Source organism: Empidonax traillii, unplaced genomic scaffold (assembly GCF_003031625.1).
Source record: "Empidonax traillii isolate 1590-97213 ecotype Southwest subspecies unplaced genomic scaffold, ASM303162v1 scaffold133:size1091145, whole genome shotgun sequence".
Lineage (NCBI taxonomy): Eukaryota > Metazoa > Chordata > Aves > Passeriformes > Tyrannidae > Empidonax > Empidonax traillii.
The window spans coordinates 830,338-842,370 of record NW_020955326.1 but is presented as its reverse complement, the minus strand read 5'-3'; the positions used below and the strand labels follow the sequence as shown (position 1 = coordinate 842,370).

Genomic DNA, 12,033 nt, shown 5'->3' with positions numbered 1-12,033 from the left:
GTTGGTTGGTTTCTTGTGTGTGTGTGGGGGGGTTGTTTGTTTGTTTTGTGTGTGTGTGTGCAGCTTGTCTGTGTTTTCTGTACTTCTGACACTGAGGTCTGCTCAGCAGTTACTCTTGAGTGAGGGCTGTGTGGGTGTCAGCTCCCCAGTGCTGTGCCTCAAGTGCGAAGCCTCCAAATATGAGGACTAAAACAACTTCCATTCCCTTGTGCCGTGACTCGGATTTGAACCGAGGTTGCTGCAGCCACAATGCAGAGTACTAACCACTATACGATCACGGCGAGCTATGGTGGGTATGTCCTGCGTGCTGTGTTTTCTGTCCCCTCTCCCAGAGCCATGCAGGCATTGCCACCTAGTGTGGGCCGGCTATAATGTCCCTTGTGTGGGCACCCACCCCAGAGAGACCACTACTCGAGGCATACCTGAGCTGAAAACAGCGCTGCCGGCAGAGTACACGCTGAAGACAGGCACAAATGCTACAGTGGCAGAAAAATATTCCTTTCCCTTTTGACTATTGCAGTCTGGTGAGGAAGTCTTTTGTTGCCTTCTGTTTGGCCAACATCTATCTTCAAAAAAACAATAATTTTGGTCTGTGAATTTTCTTTCTGTTTTTAAAAAGTGATGGGGGAAATCTGGTGAAAGGGCTTTCAAAGTTTCATAACTAATTTAAAAGCTGTTAAAAAGGAAGCATAAAAACACATGCTCTGCTCCTGCTCTAAGCCAGACTTCAACCAAGGTTGCCATAGCACATAGTTCCAGGCACTGGAATGTCACAGCAAGCTGGCACATTGTGACAGTTTTTGAACAGAAATGGCAGAAAAATATCAATTCCAGTAAAATAACAAATGTTGACAACAGTGGGTCATTAAAGTAGGATTTCTGTTGAGGCTTGAGAGTTAATGTTTCAAAACACAAGTGTTCTTAGTAGAGTTATTCTAATAATTGTCTTATTAAAGATCTCATATCCACCACTTAGTCTCACTTTTTAATTCTGTGTCTGACAGTGAGAACAAGCAAAGATTGATAATAGCAAGTTTCTTCACAATTTTGTTAATTAAAAAAGTGGAAAGAATTGGTGGATACACCAGATGGTTGTGTTGCCATCCTGAGGGACCTCATCAGGCTGAAGAAATGGGTTGACAGGAACTTCATGAAGCTCAACAAGTAGAAGTGCCAAACCCTGCATCCAGGGATGAACAGCCCCATGTACCAGCACATACTGAGGGCTCACCAGCAGGAAAGCAGCTTGGCAGAGAATGGCCTGGGAGTCTTGATGAACACCAAGATAACCATGAGCCAGCAATGTGCCCTTGTGGCAAAGAAGGACAAGAGCTTTGTTGGCTGTATCAGGCAGAACAGTACAGTGTGTCAAGGGAGCTGATCCCTTCTCTGTCCTCAGCACTGGTGAGATACATCTGGATGGTGTGTCCAGTGCTGGGCTACCCGGTACAAGAGAGCGTGTACACTGAAGAACCACAAAGATGGTGGAGAACTTGCAGCTTGGAGAGGGAAGCTGGGACTTTTTACACTCAAGAAGAGCAGGCTTAGGGGGGATTTTATCTCTGGACACAAATACCTTATGGGAGAGTAAAGAAGTTGGAGCCAGCTTCCTTTCTGTATGCAGTGATAGGACAGAAGGCGATGGACACCAGGTGAAATAAAGGAAATTCCTTTTAAATATAAAGAAAACTTATTTACTGTGAGAGTAGTTGCATATCAGATCAGGTTGCCCAAAGAGGTTGAGGATTCTCCAATTTTGAGATATTCAAATCTGACTGGATATGGTCCTGGGCAACCAACCAGCTGTGGCTAACACTGCTCAAGCCACTGTGGTACTCAAGATTTCCAGAGGGGCCAGTCAGCCTCAGTGATTCTGTTTCTCAGGAAAGGAAAAAAAAAAAGCACAAGAGCAATCCAACCCTCTTCACCAAAAATAAAATGGCAGTGCTTGTAAACATTTTTTTCTTAACTTTTTTGTAATGTACACCTGTGCTTAACAGCACAGGCAGTTGAGCAAAGAGAATCCATGAGTGCCAAGAAATGGGATACTGAAAGCTTGACAACCTTCCCTGTCAAAATCCACAAAGTCTGTGTGAGCCAGAGAAGTAAAAAATAGCTAGAGGTTGAGTCTTTTTGATGGTACAAAAACATTTAGGACAATTTTAAGTGTCTCCTTCTAAGTTTTCAGAATTGACAAAGATTTTATAACATGGATCTTGCCCAGCACATGTGTGTGCTATATTTTTCCTGGGAGTTAGAGGTGCTAAGTCATAGATACGTATGTTTAAATTTATAGATTAGCAAGATTGCCTGAAATTTGCTAGCTTCTCTTTTTGCCAAGGTGAATAAATATAGATTACATGGTGTCGTGGTTTTGCCCACCAGCCCATCCCTGGGGCTGAGGATGGTTTTGTCCAGGTAATTTCCGGACAAAAAGGCCAATCAAAAGTCCAGTAACGCCTTTGCTAATTACATCTTCAAGAAAACGGAAGAGAAGGTTTGTTTGTGCAGTTGAAATTAGAGGCAGCAGCCATGTAGGGGAGAGGAGTAGCGGGCCCGAGCAGGGCCAGACTCCCTCCTCCCCCGGCTTGGGTGGGGGTGGGAGGAGCAGGTGCGGCACTGAAGTCCTCCCTTCTCTCTTGTAAGAGAGTAAAGGAAAATAAGTTTAAAAGACGAACTGCTTGGACAGAAACCGCTGTGGAAGAATTCCAGCCAAAAGATAACGGAGCTTCCAAGGTCGAAGCTGGCAGCTGAAGCTGCAGCAAGAAAAGTAAAGTGCGAAAGGGGGGGCTTGTTCCCCTCGCCCCCCCCCCCCCCTTTTCACTCTCTCTCCTCAGCAGGGAAAAGACTGAAAAGTAATCCCTGCTACTTGTAAAAGTTTGTTGGAGTAAGGAGACCCCCCATGCGGCTGATAGAGGAGTCTGTGGATGTACCAAAGAGAACCGAGACTTCATGAAAAGGACTGAAGTGAGGCAGAGTCCTGGTGGAGATTCGTGACCCTTTGGGACCTGGGTAACCCCCAGCCTTTGGTCTTAGCCCAGGAGGGGGGTAAGCCCAGCCCTGGAAGCCAACACAGAGCAAGAGAAAAAGTTCCAGCTGCAACGAGAATACTGCTGCTACTGAAGATCTATTACCAGAGAGGGAGAGCTGGAACTCCGAAAATAGAGAATGAGACTACTTCTTCTCCTTGGACTAGTATAAAAGGGGAAGAAGTATTTCTGTAAATATATAGCACTTCAACTTGAGTAGAAATTGTTGTAGATATAGTTCTTTAGTTTTTAATTTATTAGTAGTTTTTGCTTTACTAGTAATAAATGTTTATACTATTTTCCCCAAATCCTGTCTCTCTTTTGTCTGCAAAAACCTTCTCTCAACTAGTAGTAATTGTGTGGGGAGTGGAAAGCAAATTGACCCAGAGCAAAACCACGACACATGGTTTCAGCCAAATTTCATGTGATTATGAAAACAGGAATTGGCTATCTACTAGTTGCAAATAAATAAAAATTTATTTACCACTGTATTCAGACCACACTTTTTTTTTTTTTTAAACAGCTTTATTTGCTTTGCTTTGTAAGACTTTGTGTGAAATGAAACACTTTTACATCTGTAATGCTTGTGCATGGTCCCATGTTGATAAAACACCCATCCACTTCATAATTAAGGCTTACTTGCAGCCCTGTAATCTGTCTCCGTTGCTTCTATCTTCCATACATCTCTTTCACTGAAAACAAATCCTATTGTCAGAAAACCCATAGCAAAGCAATACTAACTGGAAGATACTGTGCGCCATTCAAGAAAAAGAGTAATTTTTACAAGATTTTAAACATTTTAAGCAAGTTTGCTACATTATTAAGTAATAATCAAAGCTGGAGCACAAGTCCTATGAGGAGAGGCAGAGGGAGCTGGGGTTGTTTAGTCTGGAGAAGAGAAGGCTTAGAGGTGACCTCATCACTCTCTACAACTACCTGAAGGGAGGTTATAGCCAGGTGGGGGTTGGTCTCCTCTCCCAGGCAACCAACAATAGGACAAGGGGACATGGGCTCAAGCTCTGCCAGGGGAGGTTTAGGTTAGATGTTAGGAAGAAATTCTTTACAGAGAGGGTAATCAGGCATTGGAGAGGCCTACCCAGAGAGGTGGTGGATTCACCATCCCTGGAGGTTTTCAAACAGAGATTGGATGTGGCCCTTAGTGCCATGATATAGTAATTGGAGTTGGATCAGGGGTTGGACTCGATGATCTTGGAGGTCTTTTCCAACCCAATCTATTCTATGATTCTATGATTCTGCCTTTTTGCATTTGAGCTTTTGCATTAGTAATTGTTAAGCATGACTAGTTGCTGTTGGCACCAAGGGAAAAACTTGTCACATAGCACTGTGTCAACGTGTCTGAATACAAAACATGAGCCTCTGGAGATTCTTTGGTTTCATAGTATGTTAGTTTCTTTAATTGACTGTGGTTGCTGAAATTTAGGTAAGACTTTGATTCATTTGAAAATTCTGTGTGCTAGCATTTTTTTTCCAGTAGGATTCTTTAAAAAGTCATGATGGAGAAAATCCTGTCCTATGAGGAAAGGCTTAAGAGGATTGGGACTATTCAGCTAAGAAGAGAAGGCTTCAGGGTGACCAAATTGTGGCCTTCTGAAACCTGAAGGAGTCTTGTAGAAAGATAGAGAGGGACTTTTTACAAAAGCGTGCAGTGGATGAATGTGCTTCAAGCGTGCAGTGGATGAAGTGGGGGAATGGCTTCAAACTGAGAGAGACTGGGTTTAGATCAGATATTAGGAAAAAATTATTTGCTGTGAGACACTGCAACAGATTGTCCAGAGAAGTTGTGGATGCCCCATTCTGGAAATGTTCAAGGCCAGGTTGGACAGTGCTTGGAGCTACCTGGCCCAGTAGAAGGTGTCCCTGCCCATGGCAGGGAGATCTGGAACCAGATGATCTTTAAGGTCCCTTCCAACCTAGGCCATTCTGTGATTCTGTGATAACTATGGCAATAGTGGGAAAAATTTTACAGGAGCAACATTTAACTTAATTTACAGCTTGTTCTGTGGAAAGGATAACCATGAGACAAAACCACAAAGGAAATGTTCACACCATTCTTATGCAGAGGACTGGCAAAAATATTCAGACCAGCCGCATTAATGGAACACTCATCATATCATCCTGATCACATAGCCGAATCAAATCTGATCATGGATGGTATTTAAGCATCTTTAAAAATAGGAAAAGGATTTCAAAACCAATTTTTTTCAGTAAGAGATTTTTTATACAACGAACAATTATTTCAAAATGCATTATTAGACTGTCAGAAGTTCAGGTTTCATAAAACAAGTTACACATGACATCTAGAACATTTTTTAGAAAGGTTAAGGTTTTCTTCTTGGAAATAAACAAGGCTCTCTCACTCATTCCAGTACAAAGATTTCCATAATAGAATTATGTAACAAGGTATGAAATGACCTTTCAATTGCAGTTCTGCAGCCAAACATCTTGTTATCTTCACCTTGGTATAGGCAGTATTGTCTTCTTTAGCATGAACCTGCAGCCATGAATCCCCTGTCTTTCCATTATGTGCATCCCAAGTCCTGTGCTTCTTGAGTTCAAAACTCATTGTTGACTTCCTGAAATCTTCGTCATAATGCCTAATTTCTCTAATACATGAATAATCATTAGCAGCATAGTATAATCCTTCCAGCAATATATTGCTATTCTTAGCAAACATCAGAAATGTGTGGATCAGAAGCAATGCCAGTCTCTGCCAAGGACTCTTGCTTTGCTGTCCTGATGAATATTTATGATGTAGCCTCTTGACAGCCATGTTTGCCTACATAGCACCTGTGGCTGGAGCAACTTTGCAAATATTGCTCTTACAGCTGAGCATTTATCTTCAGACTGTATTCACTCCTGTTGTAGGAAAAAAAAAAAAACCTACCAATTTTTAAGGGAATTGACACAGATTCTTTTTGTCTTTCAGCTGCCTTCTGTAGATCATGATTTCCAGTGTAAAATCATATCACAACACAATTAATAAGAGACTAATACAAGATGGTCCATAAACAGTTCACAAACAGTTACGTGGACTGTTGTGCAAATTGATAAAGTATTTGTATAATTTTGCTTGAAATGTGCTTCAGCTTCTGTACAGATTCAGATTTCTTCTCTGAGCCTTTTTAGGGATATTGCCACTCCTGCTACCAATGGTTTTTTTTTTTCAGAGAAAGGTGACATTGGTATCACCAGAGCTGTTGCTACTCAGAACATCTCATGTTCAAATCCCTGTACATCATCTATACAGGCCTACTCTTTATGTTGTTTGGCCATCAAAAGTTCTTTTCTCATCTTCTGTTTTTCATGTTTCCTTCAGGCTTCAAAAATTTTTAGACAAACTCAAATGCATAGTGGATGGTATATTATAAATATATCAAAAGTTCATTCTGTGTAATGCTTACAAATCAAACTTTAACATTAGCCTAGTAAAATACTATTAGTCAGTGATATTACAGCAGTGTACCAGAGTGCCTGTGAGAACTCAGATTAATTTCCCTATTGATATCATCCCATTAGCAACTGCCATATGTTGACTACAGACATGATACTGCTTGCTGTGCTTCTGTGAGATTTTTTGCATTGCAATGAAAAGATACTATAATGTTTGTTTTCTTCCTTTTAAATGTACCATTTTATATCTCTGAGGATAGCTTTTGCTAATTCAGTTGAGACTCTTATATGGGCTACACTGAGAGCTACCTAATGGACAAGCTCAACAACCTACACTATAAACAGTACATAAATTAATTTTCTATTCTTGGTAACAAAACAGTAGATTTTGAAAATTATTATAAGTTTATTTAGTGTTAAAATAAGGGTGTTGAAATTATTTTAGTCAGATTCTGTTGTGCTAATTACCTCTTGAATACACTATTTGGAGTAAGGAAAGTGCTACTCAGGGGATGACAAAATGAGAGCCCTTTAAGCCTTTAAAGGTGGCAGAACTTCCTAGCACTTTCAATACTGAAGTTAGAAAGACATTACACTCTGTCATATGGTCTTTTATTGTATCTACTGAATGCAAATAAATGAATGAACAAAAAAAGTAAACCCCACACATATATTGTTTGAAAAAATCCCCAATTATCATATTTAATATGCTATATGGAGCTAAAAGTGGATAAGATCTCATATTCTTAATGTTTTGTTAGGCTGAAAAATTAAAGAGTATAAGAATTATCTGGCTTAGATTTGCCTGGTATAAAGGATCTACCTAGCAGGAGTTCATAAGGAACAGACAAAATAATTGTCCAACTTCTGGCTTCCTTGAGAAAGCTAATTCATTACCTCTTGCAATGCTGTTTGCCAAATCATGCTCACCATGTTCCGATCCTTCCCTCTTTGATGTACATCAGAATCCTATTAAATGAAGGGAGAGCTTTTATAAGGTTTGGGACTGTAAAGTGATTGCGATTCCACACACTGTTCATTTTGTAATTGAACTAGGTTTACTCCTGCCAGCTCTCCTCTGGTAATGATTCACTGCTACATTCACCTGAGGTTACAACCAGTTCACATCTACTGGCCTAACCAGCCATGCATTCACCCTCTAAGCAGGCTCTCAGGATGACATGTTCTCTAAACATCTTACATGGTAGGCAAGAGTAATTATAAGTGAGATATAAACATTTCTGATTTTGGAGGATGGTGACAGGAAACAATAACACTAATCTAGCTAAGTTGTACTGGAGTGTCATGGTTGATATTATTGATATATTACCTGTCTCTAATATAAAAGGGATTAGGAAAACTGGCCATAGGCTTGCATCAGCTAACCACAGTACGCATATCATTCCATCTTCACATAATTAGGTTTTTCCACCTTGATATGGTTTAGAAATGGTGTCTCTAATTCAGTGCCCTGTACTAAGGCTCTCCCAAACCACATATCACTCGCTTGCTCTCCTCTCAAGTGCCCATCACTCCTGAAGCAGCTCAAACCCCTTTGTAAGTTGCCAGAATCTTGTTTTCATTTGGGATGTAACAGGCCTCAGATCCTTTGTGTCACTGACTCCAGAACCCCAGGATTCATAGTTGATACTTTTTGCCAGAGACTCCACAAAGGGCTATTCTCCCCAGCTGCACTGTAGAGCACATTGTCCTGTCCTGACTGGCCCAAGGGCTACTGCAGGAACAATCTCGTATTTAGTTTGTTTAAACCTCGTTGTTGTTCAGGACCACCTTTAAAAACATTCTGCTCTGTCACATAACAGAGAGGTCTAACAATCTGACTGTAATCTGGAATATGCACTCTCCCAAAACCTACAGTGCCTAGGAAAGCCTGATTTTCCTTCTTGACGGTTAGTGGGGTCATAACTGCTATTTTGTTGGCCACATCCATTGGAATCTGACCATGTCAATCTTGCTGTTTTATTCCTAAAAACAGAATTTCCTGGGCAGGTCCCTTGACCTTACCTTGTTAATGGCAAAACCAGCCTTCAGGAGGATCTGGATTATCTTCTCCCCCTTCTCAAACACTTCCTCTGCTATGTTGCCCCATATAATGATGTGATCAGTATATTTCAAGTGTTCTGGACCCTTACCATTTTCTAGTGCAGTCTGGATCAGTCCATGGCAAATAGCAGGGCTCAGATTCCACCCCTGGGCAGTTGGTTTCAGGTGTACTGGATGCCCAACAGGTGAAAGCAAACTGTGGCCTGGACTCTGCTGTTAAAGGAATGGAGAAAAATGCATTAGCAGTGTCAGTGAGGCACCACTTTGCAGTTTGACCTGAAGTTCCAGCATGTTCAGCATAGCAGCACTCAGTGGTGCTGTGACTTTGGTCAGGCCATGATAGTCTGCTGCCACCCCCCACTGGGATCACTCACTGACCATTTAGGACTAAAGGGTGAGCAAGTCTTGCTGACCACTCCCTGGCTGTGCAGTTCACAAATCATCCTATGGATGGGTGTCCTCTGAAAGAATGGGCAAGGTATTCCTCTGTCTGATTTCCTCTGCCTCCACAGCAGTTATCCCAAAAGCCTAACAATGCTTTTTTGGATCCTTGAAATACTCTCTCCTGAGGTAACCTATGCCAAGGATGCATGGGGCCTCTCCGCCAGTTGCAATGGGGTGGTTTTGCCTTTCATTCCCAGCCAGGCTACTTCAGCTTCCAGTACAGTCAGCTGTGGGGATCCCCCTGTTACCCCAAAAATAGAGATGGATTCTGACCCCGCATATCTTGATGGCATCGGGGTACAGTGAGAACCGGTTTCAACTAAAGTCTTTTATTCTTGTGGGTTTGATGTGCATGACCATCAGATCCATGCAGTCCAATAGATTTGATTGTCCCTTTCCTCCACCTGGCTGGAGGCAAGGCCCCTCTGGTTCTGGTTATAGTACTCATTGTTCACTTCTTGTAAATATAAATTGGAGGTCTCTTCAAGAAGATACGAAGTAACATCAGCCCTTCTATTTTGTCTGAGGACCTGCCCACTGGAAACTGGAGTGGCATTTATCCTTGAAGAATTTCCTGTGGTGGTTGGTGTTCCTCTCAACTCATATACCTGTGCTTCTAGGGCAGAGGTGGGTTCTCCATCCCACTTCCTCATGTCCTTTCTGTGGTCACACAGACAAAACCACAGGTTACCTCATGGTGTGGATCCTCTCTTTTGGTCAGGGAGGCACTTGGTCCCAATAGCAGAGACTCTGGTCCATACTGGCAGAGTATTTTCTCTCCAGCTTGCTCGAGTCTTTCAAGTTTGTCTGCAGTCTTGGACAGTCTTTCCACAGCCAGTGCACAGGTCATGAGGGAGGAAAAAGGATGATCTTCATATTGATGGAGTTTGGTAGTCACCTGAAGCACTGCTTGCTCTCCTTCCTTCAATGACATCAATGCCAATGAACTGTGTATGATGATGGCACACTCTGTACAAACTTCCAACACATGGATTGTGTACACTGGACTGCACCTGGATCTGCAGAGGAATGGTCATTATTTGAATCCCTATAGGTTACCTCCAGCACAGCTGATTCTCTCAGGTATTGGATACCTTTCTCCACAGCATTCGACCTGCTTGGGCACACTACTAGATCATCCTTGAGAGAATACCTTTTCCTCACACTTGACAGGAGACCCCTCCAGAGACTGAGAGTTTCTGCCTTCTTCCCAGTGCCCTTATTGTTGCCCACATCTTGGGAGAGGGGCCTCAGTTGCTTGGTTTCACTACCATCTAATTTCGTATCATGGACCATGATATCCCAGCATCAGAGCAGGCAGGTCACCAGGGGCTTTCCCGACTGGTGGCTGAAATCTTTTCACATACCTCACAGATCACCCAGGGATAGGGATTAGGTGAATATCTCTGGCCCTATCTCTTCATCCCTCACTATGTGAACTGATTTCTCTTGGATTTCTTCTTCTATATAAGGGTGACTGCTGCCAGCATGGGTTGTTCCTCTGGTTCAGCTGCAGTTTGAGTGGCCACCCCTTTTTCTCCCCCTGAGGGTGCTGTCTAGTGATGAGCAATGTGCAGTGAATAGTAGCCAGGGCCCAGCACACTGCAATAAATTGCTCCTCTCTGGAACTGCTACAGCTTTCTTCTTGCAAATATTCTTTCACTGTATGAGGGTCCTGTAGTTGTTGAGGGGTAAACTTCCAAACCACTGGAGCAGAAAGTGTCCCCCCAAACTGGCCCATTTTCTCCCACATTCCATACCTCTAATGACTATCTGCCCTCTAGGCAGGCTTCTGAATGACCTTAGAAATCTCTTTCTTGACTGTAAACGTGGTGAGGACCCCATTGAGGAGACCTGGCAGACTTGGCAACAAAACCATGCTTTCTTTGACATCCAAAGGGAATTCAAAATTCTCAGACACATTTGTAACAGACCTGAAGGAGGAAAAGGGAGTGAAAAGCTGAGTTACCCACAACAGGTGTGTAATTTTAAAAGCAGCATGTATAAGAATCTCCTGAATGTGGTTCAAACTCAAGCACCTAACAACAGTCTAGGCAATGATAATTGGTTGGAGGTATTTTAAGCCTTCCTATGTATTAACTAATACAACTCCAGAGTTTTGCTGATATGCTACTGCCCTATAAAAATAATGAGAAAGAGGTAACTAACTGTCACATCTGTCATGACATAAATTTTTTCGAGGACTGAAATGACAGAATTCATCCTGATTTTAGACTTCACTTTGACTAAAAGTACAGCACAATGAAAAGATTACAGTTAAATACAGACCATGGGGTTTGTTTGTTTGTTTTTGTTTGGGGTTTGGTTTTTTATTACTAGATTACACAATTACGCATGAAAACCATTTCAAATGATTTGTCTGTTAAGAATTAGTAATTTGCTTCATATTATTTTGACTTTCTATGTCTGGTTAGGCGATGTTTTCTTTCCCCAAAATTTAAACAACTTGCTGTTTCAGCCGAGCAATTTTTGCTGGTTAAAACAAGCTCCCCCTGCTGGATCTGCAGAAAAGAATATGCATCTGCCTAGGTCCTGTGGACTTTGGTTAGAGTTTTGCCATTTGTTTTAGGAAAGTGGATTTTCTTATTGTTCTAGCTTGTTAAAAGCACTACTTAAAGAAAAAGAAGTCCAAGTATTGCCTACAAGGAGTATTGAGCCACTGATGAAGATACTGGGTCCAAAGGGACAAAGAGGCCTTTCTAAAGAGTAGTGTTTTTCACTAGTCATTTTCACAGTCATCCCTTTCTGTGAAAAGCAACTAAAATTTTGAATAGTAAAGAAATCTTGGTTATGCCTCTCTCAGCCCCTACAAAATTCATTTGCTTCTTACTACACTTCACACCTCTCTTTCCCATGACAGCAGAAAAAATGCTCAGCCTTCTCTTTCAAACTCCTGTGACCTGATCAGAAGTCATAAGATTTGACAAGAAACAGACAACAAGAGAAAAAATTTTTGAAGGGGCTGTTCAATGGGGAGAAAAAACAGACAACTAAGTTTTAGGGTGCTCCTATCCTAATGAAATATGAGATTATTTATTTAATGGCTTTAATAGAGTAGGTTTAG

At 41.8% G+C, this 12,033-nt stretch overlaps 1 non-coding gene across 1 annotated transcript; it reads right to left on the bottom strand.

Moving 5' to 3' along the window:
* Positions 1-209: 209 nt before the first annotated feature.
* TRNAH-GUG lies at positions 210-281 on the bottom strand. Its single transcript has one exon. It is a non-coding gene; the product is annotated as a tRNA-His (tRNA).
* Positions 282-12,033: the final 11,752 nt, after the last annotated feature.